This window comes from Capsicum annuum, chromosome 12 (genome assembly GCF_002878395.1).
Source record: "Capsicum annuum cultivar UCD-10X-F1 chromosome 12, UCD10Xv1.1, whole genome shotgun sequence".
NCBI lineage: Eukaryota > Viridiplantae > Streptophyta > Magnoliopsida > Solanales > Solanaceae > Capsicum > Capsicum annuum.
In genome coordinates, this window is record NC_061122.1 from 91,248,228 (window position 1) to 91,269,950 (window position 21,723).

General features: G+C 32.6%; 1 pseudogene; it reads right to left on the minus strand.

Moving 5' to 3' along the window:
- Positions 1-416: 416 nt before the first annotated feature.
- LOC107849055 overlaps positions 417-21,723 on the minus strand; it is a 68,382-nt pseudogene continuing 47,075 nt past the window's right edge.

Below are 21,723 nucleotides of genomic sequence, written 5' to 3' on the forward strand. Positions count from 1 at the left end.
AAAGAATGCAATACATATTATTTTTAGTAGCACAAATTAAAAAACCACTAAGAAATAGTAATAGAATAACTAGCTAGAGAATAACTAATCTCAACATAACTTTTAATTAAACCAAATGTCCCCTAATTGCAAGAGTTGTCGACTTTTGAATTTGAAATGATTACATCACAAATGCTCTATTTCACTAATAAAAGCATACTTGTGTCTAGGTGGCAAATTGAGTTTACAGTAAGCCTTTTAGCCAAGAGACGCCACTCAATTTCTATGTTATGCGTTTCTTTATTAATAAAATAAAATAAATAAATTCAGGTTACAAATTTTAAGCGGGGATATTAACTAATATTCTTACATAACAAATAAAAGAGTAAAGCAAAAAAAATAAAACATAAAAGAGTGCATTATATTAAGTATGGAAGAGTTACAATTTTTTAAATACTTTAATCCAATTCATTTAGACTTTTTCTTCGTCATATAAGTTTCGATCCCCCTTTTTACAAGGTAAGAACGTAGGGTTTCCCTCCTATTTTGATCTCTTTTCATTACATATTACCCAAGGAGGGAACATCAAAAACAGGGATAGTGATTGGAGTGAAGTCATAATAAAATAGCTGCACTGAAAGATACGGCTGGATTACCTTCTGATTGAATGATATATAAGAGTCAGGCCACCATACTTATTTTATTTACTTTTGAAAAAAGAAGAGAAATCACATTGTGCTTGCAATTTTATGTATAGATATATTGAAAATAAAGCAATGAACTTTCTATCAAAGGTTAAATCTCACAATAAATGTGTAAAATTAATTTGCACATAAATCCATTTTGAAGCAAAACACTATGAATATCTTTGTAAAAATAAGGATGTGAACAGATGAAAATCTCAATAGCCATGAAGAAATCAGCATACATGTGGTAGTATATGATGCTAAATGGAATTGTGAGCACCTAATTAAAGAGTAACAATGGTATTATGTTTGTTTCTCCATCTTACTATTACAATATTTCCTAATTTTGTTGCCATAGTTGTTGGAATGAAAGTCCAGAAAAAGTGCCGAAAGTGAAGCATTAAAAACAATGCTAATGCACCATGGTCCAAATCCAGAGCACCCAACCTCAATAGTAAAGTGATAGTAGAGCATAATAGGTGAACATACGAACCCAAAAATGAATTGAACTATTTGACAGTTTGTGACAAATCTTTTCCACCATGGCTTCTTTTCTATAGCACAGAGGAAATAATACGCATACATTAGAACATGAACCGAAGCATTGATGATAAGTGCAATATGGAGCAACGATTGCGAAGCGTAGATCGCAAGATAAAAATGAAGAGGCACTATCGTGTGGTGGTACACGTGAAGGAGCGAGAGCCTTCGAGTCCGAGAACTACTAAGAATAATCAAAAAAGTGTCTACAAATTCAAGAATTTTGGACAGGAAGCACAAGTGAATGCAAAAGAACATGGGTCCACGTGGAAGAATATGATTAGTAGAGAAACAGAAGAACCATTTCAGCCATGACGACGTGGCATTTGGTGGAGGAAAGCGAGGCTGGAGCCAACGACCATGATGAGAGAGAGGAGGCAAAGGATGAGGCTATGCACCGCGGTGATACGATGGAGAGTGGTGGCGGACAGAGTAGGGAGGAGCAATGAGAAGCGAAAAGATAATAGAACGAGGGACAAGTTGATAGAAATTGAGAGTGTGAGGAAAAGTATGGAGGAACCAAAAGTTTGTCCTTGTTTCCACTCAAATTCGCTAATGTTTGGGTGGTCAACAAGCCAATAGAGAGCACTTGAGTAAGAGCTTCCATTTTTGGAGTTCAATCTATATAAACGGAAATCTCTATCTAAAAAATAACTTTATGTGATATATATAGATAGTCCGAAACAAGGATCTTCCTAAATACATGTATGCACGAAATAGTGTCAACTAAAATATTTTCTTCATTCCATTTTACTTGTCACATTTTGAGTTGACATACCTATTAAAAAAATAATTAATAACATAATATTTTATCATAGTACCCTTATTAAATGATGTTTACATTATATCTTAAAATTAATTTTTTAAAAAAATTAATGCTAAGAGTAAAATAAAAAATATATAGTTGTCTTTTCTTAATTTGTTAAAAATAATAAGTAAAAATAAAAATTCAATTAAAAAATTTATGATAATTAAAAAGGAACGGAAAACATATTTACTTTACCGTTGGCGTTTTGCTCATACACATAATGAGGTTCAACCTTAAATTATATAGTACAATTGAAACTTACTATCCTCCACTTATCTTTATGAAGTTCAAGTTCACTATAAACTTTAAGTCCAATTCCATCCCTACATTGTGGAATGTGCAAAGCTAAGTTTTTACTCTTCCCTCTCATTTTTCTTGATTCCTATTAAAAAATATAGTAAGTTATTTTAGTTTATTTATTTAATTTATAAAATTAAAATAAATTTATTTTTTTCTATTTTTAATATTAAATAACTGCATTTATTACTCATTTAATTTGATCATTAGAGTGTTTATTTTTTTAAAAAAATTATTTCACTTTAATAAAAATTGAGTTGTTTGGCCATGAGAATTTCAAATCCAACTTTAAATTATTTTAAAAGAAATGAAAATAAGTTTTAGTTATTTTCACTTTCTTCCAACTTCAATTTCAACTTTATTTATTGTTACAAATACCCATTTATTTCTTTTTATAAAAACACCCTTTTAGTTCCAACCAACAACCGAAGTTAGATGCCTAACTAACACGTTGCCCTCTTCTTCCTACTTTCATCGATAAAAGACCTCAAAATTAAAGGTAATTTTAATTTTTTTCTTTTTCCTCAAAATCTTCTCATGATTCAATGGAACCTTAATCCCTTCCATTCTTGCGGCTCTTTATGCAACACAACAACAAAGGCAATATTATTATCTCCTCTCACATTTGGTAGTATCTTGTTGGTAAATTAGTTAAGTAAGGTGATTTTGATAGTTTTTTAAAAGAGGGGTATAAAATTATAGTTAAAATAGTCTTTCCAAAAGTCTAACAAAAAATTTCAAAAATACATGACCAAACACAACTCTAACTTCAACTTCAACTCCAACTTCAAAACTTTTTAATTTTCATGGTCAAATACTTACTTAAAGTATTAAAATTTCAAAACATCATTAATAAGGTTAATTTAGTACTCACTCGATTTCTAAATACTTATAGTTTTTATTAAAAATAGATATTCCATGATACTTGTTACTTTAGAAAATCAAGATATTATTAGTTATATTTTTTCATCTTTGCCCTTAGTAATAAACATGAAAAGGTATTAATATAGTGCAAAAAAAAAAAAGAAGTATTAAATAGAAATAAGTAATAAATAAGGGTAATTTAATCAACTTATATTCTAGTTGATGTCTTTCTTAAAGAGGTATACAAACTAAAAAGTGACAAGTATTTAAAAATCGAAAAACTAAAATACTACACTAATTAAAGTTTTTCTGAAGAAATGTTTAATGTCAACGAGTTCAAGTAAAATAAAATGGATCAAGTGCATGTATTTCGTTTAATTTATTGGTTCACTGAAAGCTTTTTAATCTGATAGAGCCTTTCAAAGTAAAATGGAGTCACGTGAATTGCACATATTTTCGGTGGGTGTGATTACTTTCTGTCTTAACGAAATGCCTCAAATTGCCAATTTTTGAATATTTTATGTCCTGCTTAGTTTGTTGAGAAAATTGAAAGAAAAATGTAATTTCATTCTTGAAGGAAGGATTTGTGATATTGACCAACTTAAAAGGTCAAAAATAATTAGAAAACTTGATTAAATTAATTATGAATTTGATTAATATTTTCAAAACTTTCTAATCTTTTAAAAAATACAAATCAACTCACACTCCACTCCTCTCCAAATCAACTGTCTCTTCTCTCTCTCGACAGTATCTCCCAACCAACAGTTCTGCAAATTTCTCCTTTCAATCCCCGGAGACTTCAATCTCCGGTGATAAATAGTTGGACTTCGAGTTCCTTTTACTTTTAATCGTCAATCAATGTGACAGCCTTGCTCTTCGGCCACAACAATTTCGAATTGTTCATCGTCCCTTTTCTTCTTTCACAGGTAAAAAAATTATGGCCTTTTTAGTTTTGAAGAAAACGAGGAACTTGAGTCAACTTCTCTTCTAGTATTGGTTAACAATTTCATTATTTGTTGCTTTAATTTGAAATGCGGTCTGAATAAAACCCTAATTTCTGGTATTTCTTCTCTTCTCTACTCTTCTCAGAGTGAATTATGATTTTTTGTGTTTGTTACATTTTTTTAAAGTTTGATTTTTGTTGTTTGTGTTTATACAAACAAAACAACGATGTTGGTGTTTTTCGTATTACGCCCACTGCTGGGTTGATTTGTTTTTGGTAAAAATGGTAATATAGTTGTTGTTCTATTGAACAAAATCATGCTTCTGTTCTGCAATAGATTAACCATCTGATGCAATAGATTAACCATCTGATGCAACAAAATAACCATATAATGTAACAGATTTAGCATATGATGCAACTAATTAACCATCTGATGCAACAGAGGAACCATTTGATTAAAAATCCGATACAAGAGATTCACCATATAATGCAACAGATTAACCATCTGATGCAGCAGATTAACCATATTTTGCAGTAGATTAACCATGTGATGCAACAGATTTAGCGTCGAATGCAATAGAAGAACCACCAGATTAAAAATCTAATGCAATAAATTAACCATCTAGTGCAACGAAGGAACCATCGAATTAAAAATATAATGCAACAGATTAATCATTTGATGTAATCGATGAATCTTCTATTGGATAAAATCCAATCAAATATTCCAACAAGACATATCCAAGACTTGATTTTTCCAACTGATCATTCATTTGTCGCGATAGACGATCCTTCTGATGGAAGAAATCTAAACAATATTGATCGTTGATAACTATTCCAACAGATCACTCATATGTTGCAATAGATGTATGATCTATTGCATAGACCATTCATTTGTCTCAACAGATGAGTGATATGTGTTGTATTGTTGCAATAGATTACTCATCCATTGCAACAGGTTAGTTAAATTTTCCAATAGATCACTTATATGTTAGAAGAGATGTGTGATCTGGTGCACAGACTAGTCATCTATTTCAACAGATGAGTGATCTATTTTTATTGTTGTAATAGATTACTCATCCGTTGCAACAGGTTAGCTATTTAGTGCAATAGATAACCTACCTAGTGCAATGGATGTGTGATTTATCAAAACTTTTATTTTACTATTTTGTATGTTAGATTTACTGTTATCCTTTTTAACGATGCAGTAATCAATTATAAGCTATTTTATGTTCCTGTTAATTTTAGATAATATGGCTCCCAAAAGAACAAAAACTGAATCAAGTCCTAGTAAAGAAACAAGTGAAGCATGCTTGTTTATTTTGGTGTGTGTGGCATGCTTGTTTATTTTGGTTGGAAGGAGTTTTCCATAGTTACTAGACTAAAATGTTATCCTCCTTCTCCTTCTCAAGTTATACCTATTCTAACCCCAAAAAGCATCCTACATACCCAAAAAAGGCAAAAGCAAGTCGAGTGATCGTGATAACTTGGTGTCCATTGTTGGTCCAATCTTCAAAAACAACAATTTGATAGAAGCGTTGAAAGGTAAAAGAATTTCAAAGAAGCACAAGCAATCATTGTGCTTGGTTTGGTTTGTAAATAATATTCTTTGGACAAGAGGCATTAACAACAATATAAGCACTGGTTTAATAAAGCTCTCCGAAGATCTTGAAGCATTTAACAACTATCTGTGGGGTTATGAAAGCTTCAAAATCACTGTCAAATATTTGTTGACTCCGTTAAAGCCAAAAACAGTCAACTTATATGAATTTTCATGGACTTTTATGGTAAATGTTTCTTTTATTATGACATGATTCATTTTTTTATTCAATAATGATTTTGATTTATTGGCCTTGTTTTATAGGCTTGGTCGTTTGAAGCTATTCCTTATTTGAGACAGCAGGTGAACTGCTAGAAAGAAGTTTTCTATCCAAAAATCTTGAGATGGTTGTCGTCCAAAACTGATAAAAATGCAAAATTTATTGATCTCTTCAACCCCCAAAGTATGCAGTAAGTATAATTATCATTAAGTTTTTATTTTAATTAATTATTTTTTTGAATGATCTAATCATCATTCTAATATATGTAATGATTTATATTAGATTGTGCATCCGTTGCTTGTTTCGACCAATCGAGAATTGAAGATGCCATTTTTTTTACTTTACGGTCTGTGCAAACTTTATCAGACCCTAAGGTCATTGACAGAATGAAAATGAAATTGTTTGGAGCAACAGCCATCATAAGAAAAACAATTTTGGCGGGTGGACTTTTTGTTGTTGATGGTCTTAGTGGTGATGAAGTTGTTGGTGGTGGTAATGGTACTGCTGTTCGTTCTAATGATGCTCCTCTTACAGTTTTAAAATAAACCATTATGAGTATGATCATACTGGTTATACGGATTGTCTCTCCTAGCAAATGTTCTGCATGAAAATGTCAAGATTGCAAGGGGATATGATGTAGTGATTAATGCTATTAATGCATTAATTTTTTCTGTAAAGGAATTGACATCTAAGAGGGGTGTCATTTTATCAAAGAGGATTTTATATCCATCCACTCCATTAGAGATTAAGGCTAAGAGGAGAAGGAAAGAAATTTCCAAAGCATTATCAAGCATCTAAAAAAATGAAATTGTAACTCCTCTGTCCTTGTGTTACACTATTGAGAAATGTACAATGGACATAGTAGAACAACATAAGCTGAAGAAGGTGAATATATATCATCTTTTCCAACTAAAAAATAGACACATATCTATTTCAACCATTGATACAACTGTTGAAAATTATCAAACAAATATATACATCTGTTGCAACAGTTGACTAACCTGTTGCATCAGATATAATATCTATTGCAACATATGTCTCGTATGTTTTAGAAAATCAAACAGCTCTATGTACCATTTTTATTTGTACCAACAGATGACTTATCTGCTGCAATGGATGGGTCATGTGTTAGGACAACTTAAATCAAGACTTTCTATCATTTTAGTTTTTTTTCAAACAGATGAGTCATATGTTGCAACAGATGGTTCATTCGTTGGATTCATTGAAAATTATCATAGAGGTTTGCCTCATGTTATAATTTATCCAGTATTTGATCCATCTGTTGCAATAGAAATATAATCTGTTTAGGATAATTTAAAATAGAAGGAAGACCTGTTTGATTTGCAAAAACAGATGAGTTATCCTAACAGATGAGTTATCCTTTTTTATTTTCTTGTATCTCCGTGATTAGCATTGATCAATTCTATCTTTCCAGGTGAATGTCACATAGATGCTACTGCTGAACAACATTAACAATAGGCTACTCTTTTATATGAAAATACGGAGAACAAAAAGAGCAGAAACTGTATGTAAGTAATATTAAATATCCACGATGACCAAAGCTGAATTTAGTAGTACCGAATGAAGAACAACTTATCCATATTGAGTAGATCTTTATAGCTTGAGTCTGTCAAAGTAATAACCTCACCCCTCTTTAGGAATTTCTAGCATCAAAACTTAAATTGTTGATGTATTTGTTGAGATCTGTACCCATAACATTTTTTTTACATTTTATTTATTTGTTGATTTATTTCATGTAATTTTTGAAGGCTTCGATTTATTTTATTTTGTCTATGAATTTTATATTATCCTTAGATTTGAACTTATTAACTGAAATGGAATACTAAATTCAAGTATTGTAATAGATAAAGTATCTATTGCAACATACAACATATCTGTTGGAAAATATTAAAAACAGATTTAGACATATATTGTAACATGTAAATAATCTGTTGAAAATTATCAAACATGTCTTCCACTGTTGCAACAGATACACTTAGATAGAAACATCGACATAATGAAATAGATGACCAACCTATTAAAATAAATAAACTATCTGTCAGAACAAATAGAATAGTTGTTATAATAGATGGACAATCTATTGCATTATAAAAAATTTAACTTTCATTAGACATAAAAAATTGCCACTACATGTAAAATGAAGTTACTTGAAATAAAAAATGACGGAACCCATCGATAGGCACCTAAAGTTGTAGTGATTTCTCACTTTGGCATCTCAAGTAGAAAGTATTCATTTTAAACACCTAAAATAAAATAGGCATCAAATGTGTTAGTTTGACACTTTTTTCCCTATTGGCAGCTCACGTGTAATTCAAGCAGCCAAGGCTCGTTGAACCCTCATTTTTGCTGACTTGGCTTTGATTTGGCCCCCAACGATTATTTCCCCCCATTGTCTTATATATTCATCTTCTTCTTAAAATTTAACCCTAAATTATCAAATCATCTTCTTTTTCTTCTTCTTCTTCTTCATCTTTTTTTCTTTATCCAAATTTTTCAAATTATTTGTATTTGGTGGTTTTTCTACATATTTTTTTTATTTTTTCCAACTGATCTTGACAATGTAGAGCTCATCTTCCACTATTTTTTTGTGATAAATATTTTTGATATTGTAAATGTGGTCATGAAGCTCTATTGAAGACTTCTTGAAATCAACAAAATCTAGGTCATAGGTTTTTTACTTGTAAGATTTCAAAGATAATTATTTTTTATTTAATTAGTTGATTAATTATTGACTTGTAATTATTTTGTAATTGTGGTCTTGTTTTTATAGAAGTTGGGTGGATGTGATTACTTTGATTGGTATGAAGAAAGACACCCTTCACAAGCAAATTATGTAATCTGGGGTTTGTTGAAGAAAGTCAAGGCTTTTGAAGAGAAACAAAATCGAGCAAGAAGATAATACATTATTGGCGTTATTGCTACTAGTATGGTGTTGTTCGGCACATAGATATTCAACCCTAATTGCTAAAATTTTCATGGTGGTGTATTTATATTTGCTACTGGTTTGGTGTTATTGAGAACATGGATATTCAAGCATAATTATTGGAAAATATCAAACAGATTTAGATATATATTGCAACATATAGGTCATCTATTGGAAATTATCAAACAAGTTTTCCATTGTTGCAACAGATAAGACGTGGATAGAAATATCAGCATAATGCAATAGATGACCAACTTATTGCAACAGATAAACTATTTGTAAGAAGAGATATAATATATTTTACAAAATATGGACAATTTGTTGCATTGTAAAAATTTCAACTTTCATCAGACCAAACAAATTGCCACTATATGTATGTAAAGTGAAGTGACTTGAAATAAAAAAAATGTTATTTCACAGGCTCTTCTTTATACATAGTCTCCAAGCGTCCAGTTAGTACCCCATAAGACCAGACCTCTTGCATGTTTGTCATAACATTATCGTATAGAAAGGTCATTGGCTCGGCCATTTTTCTGCTAATTAGCAAACATTTAATGTGTGCAAGAGCGTGTAACCCGCATGCAGCAGTGGTTTCATTTTTTGGAAGGTCCATCTCCCTTTTTCAACCTTCAAAATCTCATGATTTCTTCATCAACATTTCTATTAGCAATTGGTCTATCTGTTTACACTTCCTCAATAAGATGGGGAACAACTCCAACAGTGGCTGCATGTGGGTAAAAAAATTGGCCTCGTCCAAGGCAGGTAAGTTACAATCATAAACCTTGATCATTCCCTCCTCGAGTAGTATCTCAACATCCTGATAATGTATGTCGTTCACGTTTGTGAATTGAAGAATCCTCTTTGCCTCGATCCAGTTCTTGCCGTGTGGATTTGGCCTCTCCCCTTTAACATATTTTATCATTTCTTCATCCCATTGGAACCTAGAAAGTAACGAATCACATCCTACACCACCGGGAGTTGACGGTAGCTTACTGAGACTACCGTAACTATCCTTGAGATTCTTGTAGAAGTTGAGGTCCATTATTCTATCGATAACATCATAAGCTTTCGGGTACGCTAATTTCCTTCCCCTCATGAGGAAGAGAATTTCTTTAATATATTGTGATATAAGAAGTAAATTTTTAAATAGGTTAGTAATTATAAAAAAGGAAAACATAGTGGAAAGATATAACGGATGGTCCATCTATTGCAAAGGGTTCTCTGAATTTGTTCATAAATTGCCCATCTAACGAAACTTATGCAACAGATGGGTAATATGTTACAATAGAACCACCATAAGTTGTACCAAAATATACATCTATTCCAATATATGACATATCTGTTGTGTATATTCTTCTTCATGGAGTAGATTAGAAGGCTAGGTTAGGAAAAGTAAACTTACTTTATCCATATACTGCATACACATATCTATCATATTTCTGAAGTCTTGGGAAGAAAAGGTATGGATGGGTAATATTGTGTGCCTTGCTTGGCATTCTTGGCCTGTCACAGATTCCTCTTCTTTTTGACGACAAGTTCCATGTATATGTCTACCTTCTTGAATGGCCGCTGAACTTCAGCAACTTTTGAAGAGGAAGGAGTTATAATTTTTTTGGATTTCCAATTAGAGAGTACTGTCTAATTGCTATTTTCTTCCTCCCAACCACCACTATAAGAGTGTATGGCTCTCTCACCTTTTTGGATGGTATGAGACCCCTCTTGGATTTTAATTCCTCAACAACTTTAGCGATAGTCTTTATTTTTTCAAAGAGTTTATCCCGGTTGTCCTTGCACTCTTCATATTTGTAATAAGAACATAAAGGTAAAGAAGGGTGAGAGGGATCGGTGTAAAAGTAAGAGGGACATGTGTAAGGGTATCAGGGACCTGTGAAAGAGGTGTTTTCAACATATTTATTTTTTCTTGAGCATCTATATGCTCAACGCCACGACTGGCAGTAGCATCAGCATGCCTGTCACCAATATCAACAGCTCCACCACCAACACCCCCAGAAGAAGTACCCAAATCTATTGCAGTAGGTTGGTCATGAAGAGCCTCAATATTAGGTTGACCTTGCCTAACTGCTCTTTTTATGGCTGTTGCCCCAGCCAATTCCTTCTTTATTAAATCTACCATTGGGTCTGCTATTGTATCAACAAGACCTAGAGTAATAAAAGAAGTCATCCCCAACTCCTGCTTAGTAGGCATGATCCATGGATGCACAACCTATAAAAAAGCCAGATACATTTAAATCATATAATAATTTGCAGCCAGTTGGGTTACATGTTAACACAGATAACTTATGCAATAAATGAATTTTCTGTCAAATAGTTGATCTGTTTGTTGCAATAGATTAATAATATGATGCATCAAATTACCCATCTGTTGCATAATTTGCAGTAGATGGGTAATCTGTTGAGTCGGGTTTAGAGAACCAAAGAAACATATGGGTAATCTGATGCAAACCATGAATCATCTGTCACAATAGATTACCCATCTGTTGTTCCAATTGCAGTGGAAAAAACTTAAGCAATAGATAATCTATCTATCGCAATAGCTAATCTATCTATCGTAATAGATTAACGATATGTTATATCAAATTACGCATCTGTTGCATAATTTGCAGTAGATAGAAAATCAGTTGAGTTGAGTTCAGAGAATGGTTAAATTTCTCAAAATCCTCAGTAAGCTTCAAAAAATCATCTTCTATGACTTTGTTGATGTCTCTTGCCAATATAACGAAATTAGCAAACCAAACTAAGCACAACTGCTCCCTGTACTACTTTGGTATGGTTTTATCCTTAAGACGTTTTATCAACATATTAGCTTTGCACCTATGTCCAGCAATGTCCAATAACCTATCTATTTTTTTCTTTGCATTTGTTGGTTTTGGTGGGTGGTCGCTGGGATAATGCCTTACCACTGTTTGATGGTGGGGGTTTGGCTATCATACTTACCTTGGAACTTTTGCGTTGTGTTTCCTTGGTGAGAGGTTGTTCTAAATGATTTCATCTCAAGCCCGTCACTAAGGAAAACTCTTTCAAGCCAAAATAAACCGGCATGCCACAGTAGTTTATCCAGATTTCTCCCATCTTCCCCCTTTTAATCTTTATCATCCCTCACGTACTTGATCCTGTGTTTAAAAAAACCAAATACCATGCTCATTTGGAAACAAGCAGTATGGTCCTCAGGCATCTCAAGAAAGTGTCCAAAATAGCTCTTTTTAAAAATTCTGTCTATGTTTTCATTCTTCATAATATTCCTAATTTAGTCAAAAGGTTTACCCAACTGAAATTTAAGTACAAGATCAACAGTTAGTTCTGTAGGGTCATCTATCGGCATCGCAACTTGAAACCTGTCAATACTGATAGTTTTGATAGCCTCATTATGGGTTTTCGATAGTAATTCATGCCCCATTGGTGATGCATTTTCATCCTCTTTCTCACTTTCTTCTCCCTGCTCTTCTTGTTTATTTTCTTCTTCTTTCTCCTCACTTTTATTTTCCTCATCACCATCTACAGACCTTTGTCCACCTCCCTCATTGACGGTTTTATAAATTTCCTTAGCTTCACTTTTTCTTGACTGAGATTATTTAGAAAGCTCCTCCGAATCCCTCTGTAATGTAGCCTTTTTTGTTAGGTTATCAGAAGTTGATCCACTTTCACTTTCTTTTATTTTGGAAGACATGTTTTACCTACAAACAACAAAAAAAGAAAAATTATATTACAATTGATGTATTCATAAATTTTAAAAAATACATTCTAAACACCACCAATACTGACACCACCAACAGTCACCACAAATACCACCAATCAATGCCACCAATGCTATTACAAATAGCCTTCACAAACACCCCCAGTGCCACCACGATGACCACCACCACCACCACCACGACCACCAATACCACAAAAATCATCCAATAATACCACAACAATTAACGTAATACTGTAATAAAAACTAAGATTTTCTCGGGTTCTTCCTATAATTTTACCATCAAAACTCAAAATTGTAAACATATTCTCGAAGATAATACAACTAAAAGTCTTCTTTTTCATCATTAACTTAAAAGCCATAATTTTAGAAAAAATAACAAATATAGAACTCTTCTCGAACTCTGTTACCTATGACGACAGAGAAAATGGTGGATACAAGAAAGAATAAAGTCAAAAAAAACCTATGTGGTTGAAAATGGAAAGAAAATCGATCTGTTGTGAAGGGTCGAGCAATATGTTGAGTAGTTGTTGTCTATATTGTTGAGAGAGAGAAAAGAGTGAGAACTAAAGATTTGAAATAATGAAATAGTTTTCCCGCAAAGTGATGATTTATATGGGGTTGATTTGTATTTTGGAAAAGAATGACAAGTTTTGAAAATGTTAATTTGGTCCGAATTGATCTTAATTAGTTTTTAAAATTTTAAAAGATATGCGTAATTTTTAACCGTCTCATCATAATAAAGTGTGTTAAGTTCAACTGGAACACTGATGAATTTTAGGTATTATCTTGACAATGAGGTAATAAGAATCATTTCAACTCAAAGTGATCGATCAATGACTCAGGTCGGGAGAAATGCAATACCAACATCATGGAATTTCCAAAAGACTCAGTTGAAGTTGTAGTTGACCCTATGAGCTCACCCCTAATTCTAGATAAATAAATTTAGGTATTATCTTGAAAATAAAGTAATAAAAATCATTTCAAATCAGAGTGATCGGTTGACGACTCAGGTCGGGATGAACGCAATACCAAACATCACGGAATTGCCAAAAGACTCAATTTAAGTTGTAGTTGACTCTATAAACTTACCCCTAGTTCTAGATAAATTAATTTAGGTATTATCTTGACAATAAGGTAATAAGAATCGTTTCAACTCTGAGTGATCGATCAATAACTCAGGTCGGGAGGAATGCAATACCAACATCATAAAATTGCCAAAAGAGCTGACCTTATAAATTCACCCCTAGTTCTAGATACATCAATTTAGGTATTTAATTTACAACAGGATAATAAGAACCGTATCAACTCAGAGTAATCGATCGATGACTCAAGTCGGGAGGAATGCAAATCAATATTATGAAATTGCCAAAAGACGCAATTGAAGTTGTAGTTGACCTTATGAACTTACCCTTATTTCTAGCTAAATTAATTGATTTTGTAGTTGAACATATGAACTCAATTGAAATTGTATAGAAATAAATGTTCAACCTGTTACAACAGATGACTTATCTATTGAAATTTATCAAACAGATTAAGTCATCTGTTGCGATAGATAACTGAGTTGTTGGAAATTTTCAAATAGAAATTTTCATTTATTGCTAAGTATGACTTATATGTTTTAAGATTTTTTTTTTATTTTAAAGCAATTTCCTAATTTCATGTCTAAGATAAAAAAGATAAAATACTTAAGCGATAAAAAATATTACTTGGATAACTCGAAAATCTCCTCTTTGAGTAGTTTTATTTTTTTTTCAATGTCACCATCTCCTCGTGACCCTCAAATTTATTAATGAATATTTAAAACCTATATCTAGAATTTTCTCTCCTTCATCCTTAAATTAAGTTATCTCTCTTCTTTATTAAAAATTCTCTTTCTCTCCTCTTTGGGGTAATCACAATTATCTCCTTATTTTTTCTTTTTTCTCTCCCTCTTTCGCATAGGATCCTGTTGGATGTCAACCGGTCAATATCTTTTCTCGACTAAAATAGTTGTTCTGATCCCTTTGCTTTTTTGACATTATAGGTATGGTTCACTATTGTTCTTTCCTTCTCATCTTCTTATTTATATGTTATTTAAATTAGATATTTATATCTGTTGTTATTATTGATTTACCCATTACCAGTTTCCTATTTATTGAGAAAATTAAAGAAAAGGTAACTTTTAAGTCTTGAATAAATGAACTATTGTTTTTATGAAAATATGCAAAAAAAAAAACATCTATTCTGAGAACTTAAAAAGCCTTATTATCAATATTGTTTTTTTATGTCTTTTGTTTATTACTTTGGTGGTGCTTTTATTGGGGGTGTTGGTGTTGTTAGAACATGTGGTGTTTGTGTTGTTGATGGTGTTGGAACATATGTGCTGTTTCTTTGTTGTTGATGCTATTGTTGATGTTGTTGGTGGTGTTGCAATAGTTTTCTCAATTATTGCAACTGATGAATCAACTATTGGAATAGATAGACCAACTGTGGATGAAATCAAACTAGTAGCAAGGTTGGTTTGATTTATTCTAATAGATGACCCATCTATTGCAATATGTCATCCATCTATTGCCACAGATGTGTTGCCTGTTGCGATAGATGACTCATCTATTGAATAGATAGGGAATCTGTTGCATCAGATGGATCACCTATTAATTTATTTAATTTTTTGTTACCCTTTTGTAATGTTATTTTTGTTCTTCTCTTGTTTGACATCAAATGTTTTTCTCTTGTTTGTAGATTAAAAGAAAGTAAAACTAGATCAACTTTTGCCCAACCAGAATTAAAGGCTAGACAAAAAATGGGTGCAAAGGAATAAGCTGCTTCCAGATGGAACCACTTCATATGTGGGAGGTATGTATTACTGATCAACCTATCATAAAAACACACATCCAGTACACTAATTTTGTGACGTTGGTTCTTTACCTATTAGGTGCTATCTTTCAAACAAGATATGGCATTTTATGGTTAAGATTGTTAGGTTCGAACTGGTAAGACTGAGGGACGAAGTAGGTGGTGTCAATAACCTGTTACGGTTTAATAAATATTTTTCTAATGTTTATATGTCAAGTTAGGAGAAGGGTTTAAGTTTTTGGTGTTAGTTTAAACATTCAAATAATGATTGGACTGATTTTAAGGGTTCAATGGACTTTTGAAAGTCCTCTGAAGCTTTGTACTGCTGCAAACAAAAATGAAAATGAATATAGTTATTTCTCTAGTCTAAATTTATATGGATAGGTTGCCCAAGGAGACTATTATACGGTAGAAGGTGATTGGAAAAATACCTGTGCGAGAAGAGGGAGGTGGAGAAGACCATATATCAACTCAAACCTTATTAAAGAAGAAACACAGGGTAGGAAGAAAAGTGTAGCGAAACTGACTGATGAAATTGACATGAAAAATGAAAAAATTGAATGAGCTGTAAATGTGAAAGTGTATCCAAAAATGAAAATCCATCAGTCTAATTTTGAAAAGAAAAATACTGAAGTTGATTGCAGCTGTGTACTTTTTTAGCGTGGCCTAAATGAAGACCCACAAAATGCAGGGCCAGAATTCTAAGGTATCATATTTGCAAGCACCGATGGTGGTAAGATTGTCAGTCAGGAATGAAACTTGAACCAATAACTCCTGAAGTAAGAATAAAGGATCAAGCCAAGGTGGTAGTTTCTCAAGTTAAACTTGCATCCCAGGCCTTCTATTTATGACTCTAGTCTAGTCAAAGACAGTGGAAACAACAAGCCATGGGATTTCTGCCAAACTTCAGACCTTTTTATTTCTACTACCATTGCCCTGATCAGAACCACAAATAGAAGGCATGAGATGTAAGTTAGACTTCAAAAATTGACACCTTGTCTTCCCTTATTTTTACTTCTGGAGTTGTTGGTTCAGGTCTCATTCTTGTTTTAAAATCTTACCAATCCTCTATGCTCGCCAAGCTGCTTTCTTAGAGTTCTGATCCTGCACTTTGTGGTTCTTCATTGAGATCGCGCTCGCTAGTCGCAGTCCGTAACAAAGTATCCAACTCTAGTCCTCTTGAGCGTTATTCTTTTTCAAGAATGACTGACAAATTTTAATATTTGGATACACTTCTACATTTGAAGCTAGTTCAGTTTTTTCATCTCTCAAGTCAATTTCATTGGCAAGATTCACTAGAAGTTCCTTACTTGCTTCCCTATGTTTTCTCTTAAATAAGATCTGTGATGATATATGGTCTTATCCACCTTCCCCTTCTAGTACAAGTATTCTCCCAAGCACCTTCTACTGTATAATAGTCTCCTCAAGTAACCCATCCACATAAATTTGGACTAGGGGAATTTTTTGTTGGTTTTCTATTCTTGTTTGCTGCAGTGTGAGGCTTCGGAGGCCTTTCAAAAGTCCATTTCACCATTAAAATTATATCCTGTTATAATTTAATGATGGTTTTGCTCATGTTTATATGTTAAGTAGTGTACAAGACAACGCAGGATCAAATGGTAACCATCTTCAATGTTAGATGACTATGGGAACTTCAAATATAGGTGAATGACCTGCAGAGGGAGTTGGTCACCATGAAAGCAAGGATATTCAGAGAGATCTAGAGGATAATGAGGGCCCTGCTGCTGTCAATTGAAGATTGGTCGGCTAACAATAATAATGATAATTATGTTGATAATAATAATTAGAATGTGTTTTTTTTTAGCATATATATTTTAATTTTTATGTATCGGATCTATACCTAATGTATTTTTTTTCATTGAATGAAAAAATTATTTTTGGTCGACTTTGGATTTTTAATTCTTATTTAATTTTCATTTTGTCTATTTCTTCTTCTAAACAAGTTAACGTGTCGACGGTTGGAGGTAAGGAGCAATTTTGAATCCAGTAGCAAGCAATAGCAATTTTGACTTTTGAGTTCTTTCAACAGATGGCCATGTGTTGGAATAGATTGGTCATTAGTTGGATTTCTATCAATAGATTATCCATCTGTTGTGACAGATTTGTTATTTGTTGGAGGAAAATATTTCAGTTTGATGAACTATATTGTGTTCTTCCAGCTAATGTCTATTTGTTGCAACAGATGAGTAATCTATTGAAAATAATTTTATGGTCTATTGTATTTAGTTCATGTTTTGCCTCTTTTTATTGATGCACAAGTTATTAAAAAATTATTTTATATAATAAATGATAACATTTACGTTCACAATAATGATTTAAATATATAAAAGTACACACCAAATGGAAACACAAGTTTTTGTAATTACAACGATCATGGTGGATTACGATCTGGGCATGTAGTTCTTTTGTGGCCAATGCTCTTACATACGAATCACTTGTTTCTTCTTGATGGAAATAATTCTCTGACTCCATGCCTCCTCTTATGTGGCCTTCTTCCGAGTTCGATAGTGCTTGGGTGTCAATATATGAAGGAGGTATTAATCTCCCCAAAAGCTCTGCAGGAATAACTCAAGATTCTTCGGAAGGCACTAGAGTAATATACCCACTATATTCCATTGTATATTTTTCCACCGAATAATATGAAGAGGAGTACTCATAAATTTTAGTTCTATATTTTGCACCGTATTGAGCTCGAAGTGCTTCCATAGCATGTGGACATGGTATTTTTTCCAAGTCAAAAACTCTGCACGTACAAGATCTTATTAAAAGATCTATCGTGGCAACATCACTATGACTGTTGATACTGAACTTGTAATCTACTATTTGATTAGATAATAACCTATTCCTTAGACTGATCTTCGTTGATATTATTTTTTTGCTTCTAGAACAAATAGGGTTCCTACATCTTCGAACTCTACACGTCTTTCATTAAAAAATTGGCCATACTTCTTGTTTGTTATTTCAAACAAAGTTACGATGGAAAATTCTCTTTCATCACCAAACAATGAATCACTGATTCAGCTATGTTTGATGTCATAATGTTGTACCTATACAAAAAAATCACTTAGTATGACATCATACTAAACTTGTAACTCAAACAAGACATTAAATTCATAAGAATGTACCTATTTTTTTAGACAGAATGCCTAACTCTATCTCTCGAAATCAACACGTACGAGATGTTTTGCTGCCTTGGGATGCATATCTGCTATTTGATTGAAATGGCCTAAAAACTCTTCTCTACTATATTCTTTAGCTTCTCTATAAAAAAGGGTCACGACTCTTTCATTGTGAAAGTTTGTCCGAATGTTCTCTCTAAGATGCTTGATGGAACAACCAAAGTGAGCTGAAGTGAAGAAAATTGAACCCATCTTTGGAATACTTGGATGCCTTTCTGAAACAAAAAACAACTCTTCAGTATCTTCGAAAAACTTTATAGTTGTTCAAAAAAATCATAAGAGGAATCACATTACTTGCCCGCTACACAAAAAACTACAGGAAAGATGTGATTCTCCACATCCTGCGTATCCACCGCTAGCAGAACTCCATTATACCTTTTTCTCAAGAACGTACCGTCGATGGCTCTGCCTTTTCTCAAATGTCAAAAACCTTGAATCCAAGCACCATAGGATACAAAAAAGTACTTGAACCTTTCTTTTTCATCAACATGCAACACTGTCTTACTTTTGGGATTTGTGGACTCAAACATGTAACGATAGGCATCGAGGAATGCATACCTATGCTCATGTGTCCCCCTAACCAAGTCCTTGAAAATCCTCATTGCCATATATATATTCCAATAACTGACAAAGACACCTAATTTCATACGGATTTGCTTGGACATAACCCTTGTATAAGGGCCTTTGCCATTGGGGAGTCTAATCTTTCTAATCTTGAAATATTCACTAAGGACTTTTGTCGTGGAATGAGGATGTTGGCCCAAAATTTGCTCCGAACCAGATGTGTGATACTTTTTATGTTTATGAATGACGAATCTGTCAAAACTTAAGTACTTCACTGCTCTTAACCACCACTTATAGTTTGGATTAGCAAATTTGTAGAAAAAGGCTTTGCTCGAATTAATCACCTTCATTATTCTGAAATCTTTTTTCACGAAAGAAATAAACAAAGTAGTAGATAGTTATTTCTTGTCCTTCAATGAAATCCCCTTGTAAAATTCAATCTTGTTATCTTGACGATTTCCAGATATGTTTATTGAGAAGAACTACCCACTGTATTGGTTGCATCAACAGGTGTAGGTGTTTGATCATCATCTGGAATGTTCATAACTAGATAATCCAACCTATCATCAAAGATGTCTTATTGTTGTTGTTTTTCTACATTTTGGGTCTCATTATCTCTCGTCTTTTCAATCAAGTACACCTTTAAAACTGACCTGGATAAATCACTAAGATAAGCACGCAACTAAACCTGATTGGTTATCTTGAAAGGTATTACCCACTGATTTTCAAAAGAGCAGTGCATGTAGCTGATGACGAGTTCTTCTGGTTGATAATTCAGTCTACAATAGCTGATTATTAAGTTCCCAAAATCATCATACAAAAAATCACTTTGGATTGTCATAGCTATTATCTCTAGCATTTCACATAGATTACTCTTCTCGATCCATTGACTATGACAATCCACCCCTATTGTTATTGATCCATCCATTAGTGGTACTTAAATAAAGTCATTTGTTAAAAAAGTTAATAGTTATTTCATAGTGCTGTATGTGTAATCTGTTGCAACAGGTAAGTGATTAGTCTCAGCAGATTACTTACCTATTGGGATTCATGCTACGCTCCTGAAGTTGATTTTAATAGATGAGTCATCTTTTGTAAAAGGTGAATCACATGTTGCAATAGATTATACACTGTTGCAACAGATGACGCATCTGTTAGAATTGAGTTCAGGTTCTGTTGCAATAGGTTATTAATCTATTGCAACAGATATTTATCCTGTTGCAACAAATGACACGTCTATTGGAATCGAGTTCAAGTTTTGTTGCAACAGTTTACTAATTTGTTGCAACAAATAACTAGTCTGTTACAACAGATGGGTCATATATTGCAACAGATGACCCATCTATTCAATCCATGTTACGGCACTATAGAACCATAAACATGAATCCAACATATGTCTTCCATTACAAAAAATGGCTCCTCTGTCATAAAAAATTATTGATCTATTTAAACAGATGTCTCTTATGTTGCATTCATGTTCACGTGATATCTATTGTTGAAAAAATAGTAGAATAACAGTTACCCAGATGAAAAATTCAACTAATAATCATAATTTAACTTACCAAAGTCTCTTGTGAAGTATTGCCAAAGTGGAAAGTGATGTATAAAACAAAATTTGACCTAAGAAATTGGTCAAATAGCAGCAGTAGCGGTAACAACAACAACAACAATGGTCAACAAAAAGAAGATGAAGATGATAATGAAGTAGAAGATGATGATAATGAAGCAGAAGATGATGAATAAAGCAGAAGTAATAATGAACAATAAAAATCGCTAAGAGAGAAAACAATAATAGATGAGAAGAGAGAGAAACACACTTTTTCCCTCTATTTTCTATTATATTAGGTAAATATTTGGATCAAAGTATAATTTTAAAAACTTTTGGCTATTCTCAAACTTACCCAACTTTCTTAATCCATAATAAAGTAATTATTACCTACATTTAATTATTAAGACTTGAATCACCTACACCTTATTTTCAAACTCTGTTGTCACTTTTAGCTCAAAGCCCCTAGTTTGTTTGACATATCCAAAAAAAATAAATTATTTTTAGTATTAATTGCATATTCTTAAAATTAATTCCAAGACTCAATAATGAATGGTAATTAATAGAAAAAAATGGTAAAATATTCATATTAGTAATTATTCCTTCTGTCTCATTGTATGTGAAACACTTTTCTTTTTAATCTGTCAAAAAAAAATTTCATCTTAATATAATTAACACAAAATTATTTTAAAATTCTTATTTTACTCTTGATGAAATGGTTTACAACCATCCAAATATTTAATAATAATTTTAGATCGCAAATTTCAAAAGTCTTTCTGTTTCTCTTAAATACCGTGTCAAAATAACCCACATAAAATGAGACGAGAAAAGTATTTCCTTAATGAGTGTGCCAAGTCAAAATGTGACAATTAAAAACAAATGGAGGTAGTATGTTTTTTGCTCAAATAGATAATTAAGGATATAAAATCGTAGCCCAGTGCATTAACAGGGTGTGCGAGATTTGAAAAAGAACCGGACTACAAAGGTA